A 14978-nucleotide genomic window follows, 5' to 3' on the forward strand; every position below is an offset into this window, starting at 1 on the left:
CTGGTAACAGGAATGTGCTTAAGACTGTCTTAGGACGTCCCCTGTGTGACATTGATTGACGAGTCACTATTCTGCCTCATTCTGTGCCAGCGTGACGACGCTTCAGCAGCACCTCTGATTTCTGTCCGCCTTTGTATCTGTTCTTTTGATTTCTCGCTCTATTCTTTTTCTTCATCTCATCCAGTTAGCGGACAGACGTTAAGACCAATTGCTTCTGTTTATCCCTGTTTTGTTGATTTGACACTTTTTTTTCTTTTTTTCAATCATCTTCTCCTGATAGAAATTTTCGACATGCACAAAAAAATGATTCTTATCGAAACACAAGAGCTTGGTCTTAATGAAGGAATGCAAAGAGCTAGAGTGGGAAACATCGATTTTAAAATCAAAGAGAGAGGCAGATTATGCATTGCCATGAACAGCAGACTCAGTCAGGCAGATGTAGTGTGAGACCTGTGTGTGTGTGTGTGTGTGTGTGTGTGTGTGTGTAAGCAGGATCGCCATCATCTCAACAATAAGCTCTGACACCCAGGTGATTAGCAGGCATTATGGTTTGCTGGAGGGGGAGAGATGGGAAATTTGAGGGGGGTTCGGGCTCTCATTAATCTCTGTCTGTCACTGGTACCCCCACACCAACTACCCTCCACACCCAGCCTGTCCGTCACACTCCACTGTGGCTGTTTCTGTGTTTTTCTTTGGATATTTCAAGAATTACAAGCACACACACAAAGTGCACTATACCTATAAGGCGTCTGCGCCTATCACCCCGTCTCTGGGGGCAAACGAGTAATCACTGGACACTTTCTGCCTGCGTTTCCTCTGTTGTCTGTTCTGCAGCGGACACGACAGCTACTGGTGTGTATTTTTCCATCTTTTAAGAGCATCATGGAAAGATTTACATTTGTGTTTGGTTATTTTGTTATTGTGGTATTGCTTGCACACACTTGGGGATTTGAGCATTACCCTAATGTTAAGTATTAAACTTTGACAAATAAGTAATCATGCAGTGATTGCAATACAAATGTGAATGTTGCCTCAAATCATGTGGCTTAATAAGGAGAGGTGTGCTGTTAATGTTCTAGGTTCTTAGATTTATATATTTTTTTTATTCTGGCCGGCAACTTAATGGGGGAAAAATACCATCTATATATTTCAATATATATTTTTTTACATATATATTTTAATGTTCTTGAATTATATATTAAACATAATAATATAATATAATATGGTTTTCAAACTGATGTCTGGGGGACAAAATATTTTTTTGTATAACATATATATATATATATATAAAACGTTCATTCTTTAACAAATAATTTATTAATAATTTATAAATTTATTCAGCATATTATTGTTAATTAGTTAATGATTTTAGATTTTATTTTTATTTTACAGGGCAATTTTCATCTTTAAGTGTTGTTGGCATTAACCTTTTGAAATATTTATATACATGAGACTGCAAGATGATGACATCACACACATGTATGTGTATGTAAATAGGCTATTATGGATTTCCATGTAAAGCGGGTCTTGTAAAGCAGTGGTTTGCTGGTGGGAAGGATCCAGAACGCTCCCTGAAAGGTGAAACTTGACTCCCAATGCAATGTACTGTATGGCCTGCCCTTCTCGTACTCCAAGACCCCAGGAGCAAGGCATGCTGGGTAGTATGCACATGCAGAGCGGCTAACGTAGCTTGTCAGTGCTGGCGAGGGTAAAAAGCAGAGGCCTTAGATGGATGTAGGCAAAGAGGGAGGCTTTTTTTTCTTCCCCAGGCAGACACAAAGTATGTTTTACACAGTGGCTTTTGCATCCACTAAATGTGAGTGTGTGTGCATGTCTGTGTGTATATTTGAGAGAGTGTGGAAGAGTTGTGTTTTGTCAGCTCTTACAGGCACAGCTGGGACTTGTTAGGGGCCCAGGAAACTGAGGTTTGTGAAGCAGGAGGAATAGCATGGGCTAAGGGGGGCCGCCGGCCGTGACAGACCAGTTCTGAACCTCTCCGCCTCTGATTAGCTCCTCCATACTGAGCAACCCATTTTTAATGGATACGTACATGAGACCTCCGCAGGCGAAGTCACAACCCATTATCTGCCTCGCAGGTGAAGCCTTGTGGTACTTATTTCTCTATTTGTAGATGAGGGTCAAGCATCTTTTCCCCCTTTGGCTCACCGACATCTCATCACGTTTTAGAAAAGATGCCCCACCGAACTCTAGCTGTCAGGTTGTATGTAAACACACACAAACAGTAGGACTCATGGGACATTTCAGCCATCAGCTTGGGCATATAGCTCTTGTGACTAATGCCGTGCGGCCAAAACTGGCTTGTTTGATGGACATCTTGAGTGTGAAATGATGGAATAGCAAGGGGGCAGATTTGGTTGGTAATTTGAGGCCTTCCTGACTTCTTTCTGCCCCCTTTAGCACTACGAATGTCTCTGTGTGAATTGTCTGTCCATCATAATGCGTTAGGAATCAGATCACATAGTCTTGCATAAGGCTAAATCACGTGCATGGCAGTCTGTGAGAGACGGTCAGGATCCAGAGGGGATATCATGCACTATAAAGTGCAACCCGGGGGCTCGATGGTGAAATCCGACAGATTGCTGCAAAACAAGCCAAGGTTTAATGCGATTCATTTCATAAACGCCCAGTTGATGTGTTTTTTCCCTTCAGCGTGTTTATAATATTGAATAATTTAAGGGGTTTTGTGTGCTCTGACATGTTTTAAATCCTTCTCGCCGAGCGGGTGAGAAACACTCTCGCTGTTGATTGCTCAACACTAACACAAGTGCAGTGGGACACGTTAAAACCTCGGCTTTCCAGAGTTAAGCCTTTAGACTGAAACCCGGCCCTAATTAAAGGAATAAAATAAACAGCAGAAAGGCAAATAATAACATAGTAAAGTGGTGTTACAAGAGCTGGCACAGGCCGCACTGGCGTTGTCCAGGTCCAACCTGTTAAAAATGGGGCAAGCTGCGGTGGGCGACCACGCCGCGCGTTTATTGGCATCTGTAATGTGGTCGACTAGGCTGGTGCCAAGTGCTGTGTCTCCATCCTGTACCACCACGATCGGGCATGGCAGCTTGTCTGCTGTTAACATGGTATGATTGTATATGTCTGCCTTCCAGCATACTGAACTTAAATCTCTTGTAAAGTGTGGGAAATGGTCCTCCACCCTCCTCCCCTTGTTCATTCAACTGCTAATGGGGAGTTCTGGTTTCTGAGAAAGAGACTAGTTGTTTATTTTTATTATTATTATCATTGTAATTTTTTGGGTTCCCGTTAAGTTTAAGCGTTTTATTTTAGGTACTATAAGTTCCTATAAGTTAAATTGAGAAAAACATTTTAATAAAAGTTATTTATTTATACTACAAATTCTCCCAATTTGAAGGGATTGTTTCCCCCCAAATTTAAAATATCATAAAAAATATTAAAATATTTGAAAATCAGTTTTTACCCCCTTTTTTAATTAAATAAAATTCAGTGTCCCCAATTGACTCTATGTCAACAGTTGCAAAATTCTCTTGTTTCCTGCAGAAAAAAAGAAAGTCATACAATAACGACATGGTGAATTATCCCTTTAAAATAAAATAAAGCAACAGAAAAAAATCAGAGATGGCAAATTAATAGAAACCAAATGAATGCGCAATGATTATGCGAGGAAGGTTTGGCGATAATATTCAAAGTTGCGTATTTTGAAGGGCGCTTTTTATGACACTTCAAAGGTCTGGGAGTGCCGTCATAGCAGCTCCAGACACAGCAGGTTACTGAACCTTTGAAAAATTGGCCGAAATCAAACATTTTGACAAACAATGATCCCCACGGCGGTGATTTACAGGGCAGATATAGAAACTATTTGGAAGGCCTCCGCAGCACCTCAGCAGACGTTTTAGAAGGCTGTTGCTATCCGATTCGTATCGCTGAGAAAACACTCGCTGGTGTTTGCCTTTGACTGGGAGCCATTAGAAGTATCCGAGCGCCCATCAATGGATCAGATAAAGGAATGGCCTGGAAAGTGGGCTGTTGTGATTTAAAGGGTGAGTTTTCCCCCTGTTGTAAAGCAGAATGCAGGCAGCTACAGGTCCTGTTTTAGGGGATCAAGGGGATTCAATTGCTAGGGTGATAAAGGGCTTCTAAGTGTTTTTTAAAGCTGCTCGGCTCAGAGGTGGCTTGGCCCTGTTTATCAGGGTTGCTGAGCGGAGCTGCCACGGGTCGCTTGGTCTGAGCGCGGTCCAAACCATCTGTTCAACCTCACTCCGTGTCGCCACACGGGTGACATCATGACATGCGGTCTGGTGAGCGGAAAAAACTTCCTGTCCGCCGTCAGAGAGGCCGGACAGCTGTAGCCCCCTCAAAGAGAAGAGTGGGAAAACAGTGGGTGGGGAAAGAAAACAAGTGAAAGAGGGAGAGAAAAGAAGCCGTCAGCACGGGCCTGGCAGGTGTGGTGGTTTTGCTCTGTCATCACTGGCCTGACTGTTTGAACCTTCATGGCTGGATCTGGAGGGGATTACGACTGTGGCTCTGAGGTTAAGCTCTCCTGGCATTCTCACCAATGCCTTATTACTCTGATGCTTTTCCTTGTCATTTTCGTAATCAGCTACTCTTGTCTTTCACTCCAGTGTCATCCATCTCTTGTGACTTGGATGCACGACAGATAGAAATTTGGTCAGATGTGCAGCTTAAGGGATTGTTCTTCCAGAAACAAAAACCCTCCATCCAAATTGGATCATCATGTTGTCCCAGACATGTATGGCTTAATTGTTCTTTTCTGTATAACCCAAAAAGATTATTTATACATTTTAATTCAAATATTCGGGGGTCAGTAAGATTTTTCTTTTATGTTTCATGATGCCTCTTATGCTCACCAAGGCTGCATTTGTAATGCAAATATTTAAATATATATTCATATATTTTAAAATATAATTTATTTTCCTATGATGGTAAAGTTGAATTTTCAGCAACCATTACGCTGGTTTGGTGCTCAAAGAAACAGTTCTAACTGCTCAAGTAAGTTATTTTTTTTTTATATATACATTTTTTTCAGGATTTGATTTGAAATATTCATCTTTTGTAATATTTAAAATGTATTATTTATTGTTTTTGATAATTTATTATTAATGTATTATTATTTTTACTATTAGTAATAATTTAATAAACATTTCAATTTGTATTATTAATAGTTATGTCATTGTTAATATGTCAATATCAATTAATGTGGCTAAAGAAAGTATTTATTTCTTATAATGATATAAATGAATTAAATGTGTTTAATGAATAGATAGATAGTGCTGATGAGAATGAGTCTGATCTTCATCCCTATTGATTTAGTTGAAATATAAGTAGTTGTAAAAACATCCATTTTGATCATGATAATGCTAAATGATATCCAGTATAATATGACTAACCCTGAGATACAAAAAAAGTCTGTATGGAGTGTGAGGTTTCAGAGATTAGCAATAATCACTTTGTTATTTTGTGTTTATTTAGTGTCTGTTGTGCATGTAAGTATTAAATATCATTTAAGTGTCTATATTTGGCAAGCTGGTTAACAAAGGTTAGGGAAGATAAAAATCAGGGTGGTCTTGGACCGAGAGACGAATTATACACCCACAGATGAGCTAAACTCATTGGGGGCTCATTGAGAGTGAAGGATCTGAAAAACTGCCATCTCTAGTCAAACAAGCAACCCAGATGCAGTGCTGTGCGGACACAAAGAAGTGTCTGACACTGGTAGAAATATAACTGGCCTCTGTGGAGCCGCTACATCAAGCCCGTCTTCAGACAACAGTGAAGGTAGTTGGAGCTTTTGTTTTCGGTTGAGGATGGCCCAGTCTTGGTAGCTTTGGGTCCCGAGTTGTTTTACTGCATTCAGTGTGGTGGTGTGTGGTGTTGGTAATTGGGTTGTGGCCAGTGGGGGTACTTGAGGGTACTTAATTTTGGTCTGTGGTAGCCTTACTCCATACACCCCTTCTGTCTTTGTCGATCCAATAAATGGCCCCATTTATGAAACCACCTTTTCATCCATCCACCATATGACGTAACCGGACCCTTAAACTAGCTTCCCGACAACCGGCTTTGGTCTGATGGGTCTTTTTTTTATATAGGAGAATGGAAAAAACTTGCTCTGTCTGTGCTGCGGTATGATGGAGTTGAATGTGTGTGTGTTATAAAGATGACCACACACGACTCCATGGTTGCTGGGTTCCCCACAGGCGGAGTTGTCCTGCCAGGCCTGTTTGTGGAGAAACTTCGGGAACTTGTCCTTCAATCAGAGGCCTTGAATTCGTTATAGACCACCTTCTCTCTGGACTTAGACCTGAGAAACAGACAGTGCAGTTTGTCTGCACCGAGCCTTGTTTGATTTAGGTGAGATTTACAGTGACTGACTTTGGGATGAACATTTCCTTCCTTCCCTAAACACGCAGACACACACGCATGGAAACATGGGACACTAAGTGGCAGTATCTGTCGCTGCTGCTCTGACAACTCTGCTGACTACAGTTTATGGCACACAGGATGAGTTTAAAGATACTGGAAGCCATAAAGAATAATTTTACACTGACAGTAGTAAATTTAAATCGTAAATTGCATAAGTATTTATGAAAGGTATTTGTGATTTAGTTTAATATATATATATATTTTTCTATTTGGGAGACTTGTACAGTAGACACAATAATAAAAAATAAAAAAATCAGTCATCTACACTCGACCCTCAGGTTTCAGGTCTGATTTATACTTTACATTTGGAAAATCGTACAGGGTGCTCGGTCAGGCCTGTCATGTCATCCTCCTCATATCGGAGCAGATCCGCTATAAACCTCTTACCAAACACGTAATGAAACAACAGAGTCTTCACTACACTAATAATTCATAAGCTTTGTCACGGCCACATTAGTCACAATAAAAACCATGAACTGTCCAGAAGCTGCAGAACATATATGGATAATCCATGCATGCATTTTAAAACCATCTACATTGTCACGGGGGAGAACATGAAATATGTTTTTAAGCCACACCGAGCGGCCAGTTGCAGCATGAGCTGGGCTTAAGGGCTGTATGTCACACTGACAGGCGTAGTCTCACGTTTGGTGTCCAGTGGTAAGCCTCAGTGTTCCTGTGTCTGCACATCTCTTCTGCTTAGTCTGAGCGCATCTTTCTCCCCTGATTCCATCTGTTTTAATAATGGTTTCCGCAGGTGCCACTCCTTGACTAGCTTCATTTCCCAGAAAGCAAGCTCTGCCCTCCTCCCTCGTCTTCCTCCCTGGTTTTGTTTAGAGGCCCCAGCTGTGTTGCTCGCTGCAACTTTCCACACGTTTCCCAGGTAACAGGGATTTTGAGTGGACTCCGGTGAGCCGGGGCGGCCTGTGGAGCGCTGCATTTTCCTGGTCACGCTCCGTGTAGCGTGGCTGAAGTGGTCATGGTTTGACCGGCTTTTCCCATCTTCCACCACCTGCTCCGTCTGTCTGTCACTGTGCGTGTCTATCTGTCTATCTAACTACGGTCTGGTTTTGTTTGTCAAGGATTTTGTGTATAATGTTTGCGAGTGTAAATACAGGATGCTGTGAAGTACCGTGTGTTTACTTCCCCCTCCTGTGTTCAATGATGTACAGTATGGAAAGCCTCACAGTATTTGGTTTTAGTCACGTAACGAACACATAACAAAGGATGTTTCAGAATGCAAGATTTTCTTTAGATCTCACTAATTGCATCAATTTATTTTCCATTTTTTACTATTGTTTAGAATTATTATTTTATCTGTTTGTCTATTTTTATTTATTTTTATTATACATACACGTGTGTGTGTGTGTGTGTGTGTGTGTGTGTGTGTGTGTGTGTGTGTGTGTTTCATTTCATCCCATTTTTCAGCATTATTTTATACCATTATAGTCTCTAAATATCAGTATCTGCATATTTTTATTTTATTTTATATTACATTTATTCATTTAGCAGACGCTTTTATCCAGAGCGACTTAAAAATATATATTAATTTTATATAAATCTATTAGATTTATTATATTATAATATACAATTTATTATATACGTGTATTATATAAATTTTTCCCATAATGGATTCAATTTTAATTTAATTCATTTGGCTTTTATTTATTTAAATTACTTTAATTCCATTTGTATTTTATTTAGTCTTTGTTATAAACAATTGACCTCAAACCCCCTGTGATTTCATTTATGGATTTATTTTTACTTTGCTATTGGAACTAAAAGTTTGAAAAGAACACATTGAACACATTTTTCTTGTCTTTTTTTCTCAATAATGTCACGAACATTGAATATGCCATGAACATTGCTTTGTTACTTTCTTGATCGGAGAGAATCTGATTAAACAATAGTCTGTGTAGTGAAAGATGAGTCATGAATAATTTGGCTCATTATTAATATTAAATGCATAATTCTGCTTAAATTTGTTCATGTAAAACTAACATATACAGCTATGGCCAAACATTTTGAGAATGACACAGATATTAATTTTCCCCAAGTCTGCTGCTACAGTGTTTTTTTTTAGATCTTTTTTTCAGATGTCACTATGGTGTACTGAAGTATAATTACAAGAATTTCATAAGTGTCAAAGACTTTTATTGACAATTACGATAAGTTCATGCAAAGAGCAGAATTTGCAGTGCTGACCTTTTCTTTTTCAAGACCTCTGTAATTCACCCGGGCATGCTGTCAATCAACCTTTGGGCCACACCCTGACTGAGGGCAGCCCATTCCCCAGCTGGTCCTTTTGTGGCAAGGCTGTAATATAGTTGTAATGTTTTTGGGATTAAGTTAATTTTCATGACGAAGATGGACTTTGCAATTAATTGCAATTCATCTAATCACTCTTCATAACATTCTGGAGTGTATAAATATTGCCATCATAAAAACTGAGGCAACATCATTTATCTGTGTCATTCTCAAACCCTTTGGCCACTGCTGTACATATATATGACCTCAAAGCTAACGCACAAAGACTAAAAGCCACTAAATCATAATGTTGATTGCATGGGATCTTTAAGAAAATGTTTATGAAATCTGAAATTTATAGACCATGATGTTAAATTCCATAAACTCAACATCAACCTTGCATAAAGTTCAACAAGAGTTACGTTCTCCTCTTAGGGTTTAGAGATTACTGTGCGCTCTCTCTTTCTATCTCTCGCTCTCCAGCTGATGTGATCCAGATGGCTGGGTGCTGTCAGTCCAGGCGTGTGTATGTTCCCAGAGGAGGCTGGGCCAGAGGAGATAGGTGTGTTTGTGTTTGGTTCAGGGATGTGCTGGCCCCCCGTTCGCCGTGCTGCTATCAGCATTAATTAAGCTCGGCCTGTCAGCCTTTAGAGCAGCTGATAAGAGCAGGAGTGCTATTGAAGAGAAGGGGTCAGCATCTGTGTGTATGAGTCTCATTTCCACACTTTTTTTTTTTTGGTCATTGTTTACAGAACAAATATTTGTTGTTGTTTTTTTGTTTTTTTTTATATCATGACTCTGGATCATATTAGTTATTTTGTAATTTCGGGGTGCTTATTCCAAAAACTAGTGTCTGGCTGAGCCTGGTTAGAATTATTTGTTTAATTCTCAGTTGATTTTCATTTCTATTAATGATTCTGAAGACATTATTTTATGCCTTATCCTGATTTCTACTTTGCAAGTGATACATTTTGTATAATTATTTTCAGAACTTTTGACATTTTACTGCTTTTGTTATTTCGAAAAATGCATTCAAGTAAATAAACGCAAATGCACATACATGTAAAAAAAAAAAAAATAGAAAATTGTGTATAAAATTGTGAATATTGATTGATTTATAGCAACAAATAAAATCTGTGCAACACACCTCCTTTTAAGGGACCCACCAGTGTGAAAGGGAGAATTTCTCATTATCACAAAACCACACATCAGCAATAAAGATGCTCATTTAAATGCTCTCTTATTATTACACTGCTCCTCTATACACACACAAGATTTTCCCCGTACAATCTCGACGCTGACAGCAGGTTTTTAAATTCACATCTAATATCTGGGAAGCCTTCGTGCCAGATATGATTCAGTATGTGTTTCCAGGTGTCTCGCTTGTTCCAGTTTTGTCTCTCTTGTGGATCTGCATGCAGTCACTCAAGCGCTCCTATTCTGTATAATACAAGATTAATACAGCTATTACTGTGTTCAGGAAGTACAAAACCCATATTTTCAGATTGCTTACACCCTGGAAATTTTGGTGAGTCAATATTACTTTTAAAGGTTCAAGTTTGTCGATTTTTCTTTAATGTTTCACAGTGCCCATCTACAGAGGATGTTCAGCATATGCGTGCTCTATAACTCTCCGTTATTACCAGCGGTACCAACTCCAATAGCAGAGGATGTATCTCTCTTTTTTTAAGACCGTAAAAGCAGCCACTGAAGGTCCTCCGTGCCCCCAGAATAGCGATGAACATCAAACATACACATATTTCTCCACACGTCTCCTGCATGATACACACATGCACTGAATGCAGAACTGACACTGTATTTCTCTCTCTCCCACATCATACACACACACACATCCCTGGAAAAAGGGCCTAGAAAGCCAAGCTGTGGCTCAGGGCCAGGGAGTGATGGAGAGTTAGGGTTATTTTTATTTTTTTAATGTGCTGGGGCTCCTCCAACGCTCAGTTTGTTTAACGCGGCTGGCCTGTATTTTATTTTTATGTGCTAGATCAGGCAGTATCAGGTAGGACTTAGTACTGATGGATTCGGCTGATAGCGTTCTCTGAACTCTTTCCTCCCTGCTAATGGTGTCCTCTAAATCCCTCTCCTTCAAATCAGCGGCCCGCAAATATTGAGGTGTTAAAGGAATAGACATTTATATTACAGCTTAAATATTGCATCGATATGAGTCTGTAAAAATTGAAAAAAAAGGTGTTGTTGAATGTTATTTTTGGGTGTAAAAGAAGCCCTGTGATTTTAGATTTGGTATTTAGATTGTGATTGTTTTATGCTAAAAGAAATTTAACTTCCATCTGTCTTTCATCCATTCATTAACCTACCTTTTAACCTCCTACTGTACATTTATATATATATATATATAATATATGGTCATCTATCATCCATCTATTCATTCAACCATCTCTCTCTCCATCCATTAATCTCTCTATCCATCCATCCCCCTATCTAGTAATTTCTCTATCCATCTAACCATTCATATTTATAAATCAATCAATAGTTTATATTTCTTCATCTATCCATCCATCCATCTCTCTCTCTATCCAGGTAAAATATTGCAGTAGTTTGAAATATCATTTTTTCTATTCATTCGTCCATCCGTCATTTCAGTATTTAGTCCAAACTTTGCTTCTCATTTTTCCTCCTTTGTGTTTCCAAGAAGCTTATCTCTCTTCCAGAATGGTCCCGGTTGAGGCAACCATTAAAAATTTCAAGCGGTGAATGTCGGCTGACCTCAGATCTGCATTCGTTTAACATTCCGCTCTCATTTTGCTATCATTTATGTCCGGCTATCGTCATACAGTAGGAATGGCTGTGATAAGTCACGTTTAGGACCCGCCAAACTGATCGTTCCTGACGCTCTGTGCTGTGTTTTCCTCTTCGGTGGTTTAACCAGCACAGTGTGTCCCGTCACAGCTACCCACCCCCTCGGCTATTCATTATCTCTCCACTGGCGTACACACCCATAGAAACACAAAACCGATAGCGAACAGAGGAGGATGCGTATTTTTAGGCCTGCTTGAGGACCCCTGAGAAGAAAGCAAGAGGCTTAAAGCAATGCAGAGTTCAGAGAGAGGAAATTGAGTGCTGAGTGATGAAATGGATTGATTGATAGGCCGCTTCCCCTCACTCTGATTGGCTTTATCATGGGAGGAGGTGATTGACCACTTGACCTCTTAGTGATCAATATGAACTATTCCCTATCTGTCTGGGAACAAATGTGTGGGGGCCCATTGTGCCCCTGTGCTCCAGATAAGAGGCTTTGTCTTCTTTTAGTACCAGGAATACAAGCTCTGCCTTGCTGTCTACTGCCTACATATGAGGTTCCCTATTAAGTTCCCTGTTAAGGTAGCATCTTAACCCAAATGAAAGTGGCATAAATGGAGCACTCTAGTCAGCAAGTCCATGTGCCTCACAAATAAAGCTTTTGTACTCCGCAATTGATTCCAATCAGCTTGTTAAGTCCTGACTTAAGGAATATTTTTCTGTGTCCAAGTCTCTCCACTTTTTAATTGAGAATACTATTTCAGCAGCCATATATGTAGCCTGCATGAGAAACATAGAAAATGACGTCAGACTTAACAAGCAGACTCTGGTGTTAGCATTTTGCTAAGCTAGCAGTACAATATAATGAAACTACAGAGCACACAAGAATAATTGTATTTGAACAGTTTTTAGCACTGCTTTCTCGCAAGTTAGCAACCAAGTAGTCAATATTTTATGATTTCTTTTTTTTAAGAAGCCTCGTAGGCTCGCCAAGGGTGCATTTATTTATTTATGTGAATTTATTTTTTATTTTAATACAATTGATGCATTTTTTTGATACATAATATAGACCTCAAACATTAGAAACTGTAGTGTATATAACGTATTCCTTTTATATTTATTCCTCCTCTCAAATCAGGAGTTTTAGTGAGGGAAGAAGCGGGTCGCGATTATAGTCATAATTTTCCTTTGATCGAGGCCTCCTTGTCTCCCTGTGGCCATCTGTGATATCAACATACCCAGTCAATGGGAAAGATTAGATCACGGAGGAAAAATACCATTCTTGTTAAATGATTAATCTGAGGAGACACTTGCTATGGGAAAATTTGACACACAAAGCAATTCTTCGTTCTCATCCATCATTTCAGACTCCTTATCCTACGTATCCCAGCGCACATCCCTCCACTTCCTGTTATCTGCCTCTCCTAATGCTGCCCTCCCTTGGTTTCTGTTTTCACCTCATCTTTTGCTTTGATTTTTATTTTTAGCCTTTGCCGTCCTCATGCATTTTGGCAGGGCAGATACTCTAGGGCTCATTGGGATCAGGCAGAGAGGTTATGGAGCTGAAGGGGAAGTTCCTTTTTGCCCAAAGTAAACTGACTCACCTCAGGGGCAGCTGCTGCCTGCGGTCTGAACCTGACCATAATGAGCATGGCTAGTCAGGAGGTCACTGTATTAAAAGGCCTCTCTGACAGGACATGTTAGTGCTCAGAAGCCTCCTGGAACATCACCAGCTTTCATTTTATTAGTTTGCGCCAGGACACTGTGGTTTTTACAGACCTGGGTGGCCCGTGTCTTTGTGGGATATATCACATCTCCATTGCTTTTGATGGTCAAAATGACAGAATTAAAAGTTGTATGGAGGCCTATGGGCATCACATGGTGTGTGTGTGTGTGTGTGTGTGTGTGTGTGTGTGTGTATATTTCTGTCAAGTACACAGGCTTCTTTCTACAGCAGTGATGTCACTCTGGATGGAATCAGGTCAGTCAGTTCCTCCAAGGAACCGAATAGAACACAGCGAAACAGAGAGAAAGAAAAAGAGAGGCTTTGTCAGCAGTTGAGAGACTGATCAAAGATAAAGCTAATTTGCAATAAGCCCTTGATGAAAATAGAAAGTTTCACCCTTACCACCAGAATAACACAGGTGTGACATTATAAAACAAGTGTGCTAATTTTAAGGCTTCTCATGCAATTATTCTGGCCAAATTCGAGTTGCATGCATCTGATTGACAGTTATTAGATATATGACAGAGGGTAAGGTACTACCACAGTTTGCTATAGTAGAACATTCCGGCTATTCCAGAAGCTCACAAATATGCGGCCAGTTGGCACATATAGTCTGTTGTCAAATGTAAATATACATAAAATCATTGAATTAATAAAAATGGTCAAGAAAGAAGTTGTACACACAAATGGTGTTTGCTATATTTATGCTTATGCTATCTCATTGTTAGCTTAGCAACATGCTAACACCACACTCCACTAGTGCACTTCATGTTAGAAGTTCTATTTTTTATGTTGCCACCTACATAGAGCATTCCAAATCAATCTCTTATGAGTTTCCGTTTCAGTTAGCATGCTACCGTAGAAGGTAACTGTCTAGGTAGACAGTAGACAGTGAGGAAGCTCGTTAGATTTTGGAACGGATCCAGTGAATTTCTGTATATATATCCATGCTCATCGAGTAAATGAGAGGGAGGAAAAGAAAGAGAGGCACGGGGAGGATGTATTTGACACACACTTCACTACTGACACTCTAGCACACATGACTAACGCTAACCCCAAGACAGTCTCCAGTTTGCTGCCTCTATTTGTCAATACGTGCAAGGCTTTGACCTTCTTAACTGCCGGTATGAGATGCTCACCCTCCCTTTCAGTCCGTTACTACAGCTTTGACCTAACAGGACTCACTCCCTCAACCAGCTGCACTTGACTGATGACTGGAATTTATTATTTCAATTATTTATATACTACAATTCAAAAGTTTAGGGTCAGTAGGGGTCAGAAATTAAATATTTTGTTCAGAAAGAAAACTTTACATTTATCAAAGTTGACACTAAAGACATTGGGAATGTAAAAAAAAGAAAAAGTTATTTCAGATAAATGCTATAGAATCCTGAAATTTTTTTATCACTGTTTCCACAAAACTATTAAGGAGCTCAACTGTTTTTAACATTGACTAAAAATACTTGTTGAGCATCAGATCAGCATGTTAGCTTGCATAAATGATTTCTGAAGGATGATGTGACACTGAAGGCTGGAGTAATGATGATGACAATTCAGCTTTGTCATCATAGGAATAAATTACATTTTAAAATATATTCAGATAGAAAATAATTCTTTTAAATTATAATAATATTTACATTTGATTTGTTTTACTGTATTTTTTATTTACGGAGAAATGGCTTCCCACTGCTGTGTGTGTGCACTTGGGATGGGTTAAATGCAGAGCACAAATTCAGAGTATGGGACTCCATCCTTGGCTACATATCACTTTTGCTTAGAAAGCATTGTCCAA

At 39.5% G+C, this 14978-nt stretch overlaps 1 protein-coding gene across 1 annotated transcript in view; it reads left to right on the top strand.

Annotated features, from left to right (window-relative positions):
- The window catches only part of LOC113076046 (ELKS/Rab6-interacting/CAST family member 1-like), a 91107-nt gene that overhangs the window by 43336 nt on the left and 32793 nt on the right, over positions 1-14978 (top strand). The window lies entirely within an intron of this gene.

This window comes from Carassius auratus, unplaced genomic scaffold (assembly GCF_003368295.1).
Source record: "Carassius auratus strain Wakin unplaced genomic scaffold, ASM336829v1 scaf_tig00018441, whole genome shotgun sequence".
NCBI classification, from domain to species: Eukaryota; Metazoa; Chordata; class Actinopteri; order Cypriniformes; family Cyprinidae; genus Carassius; species Carassius auratus.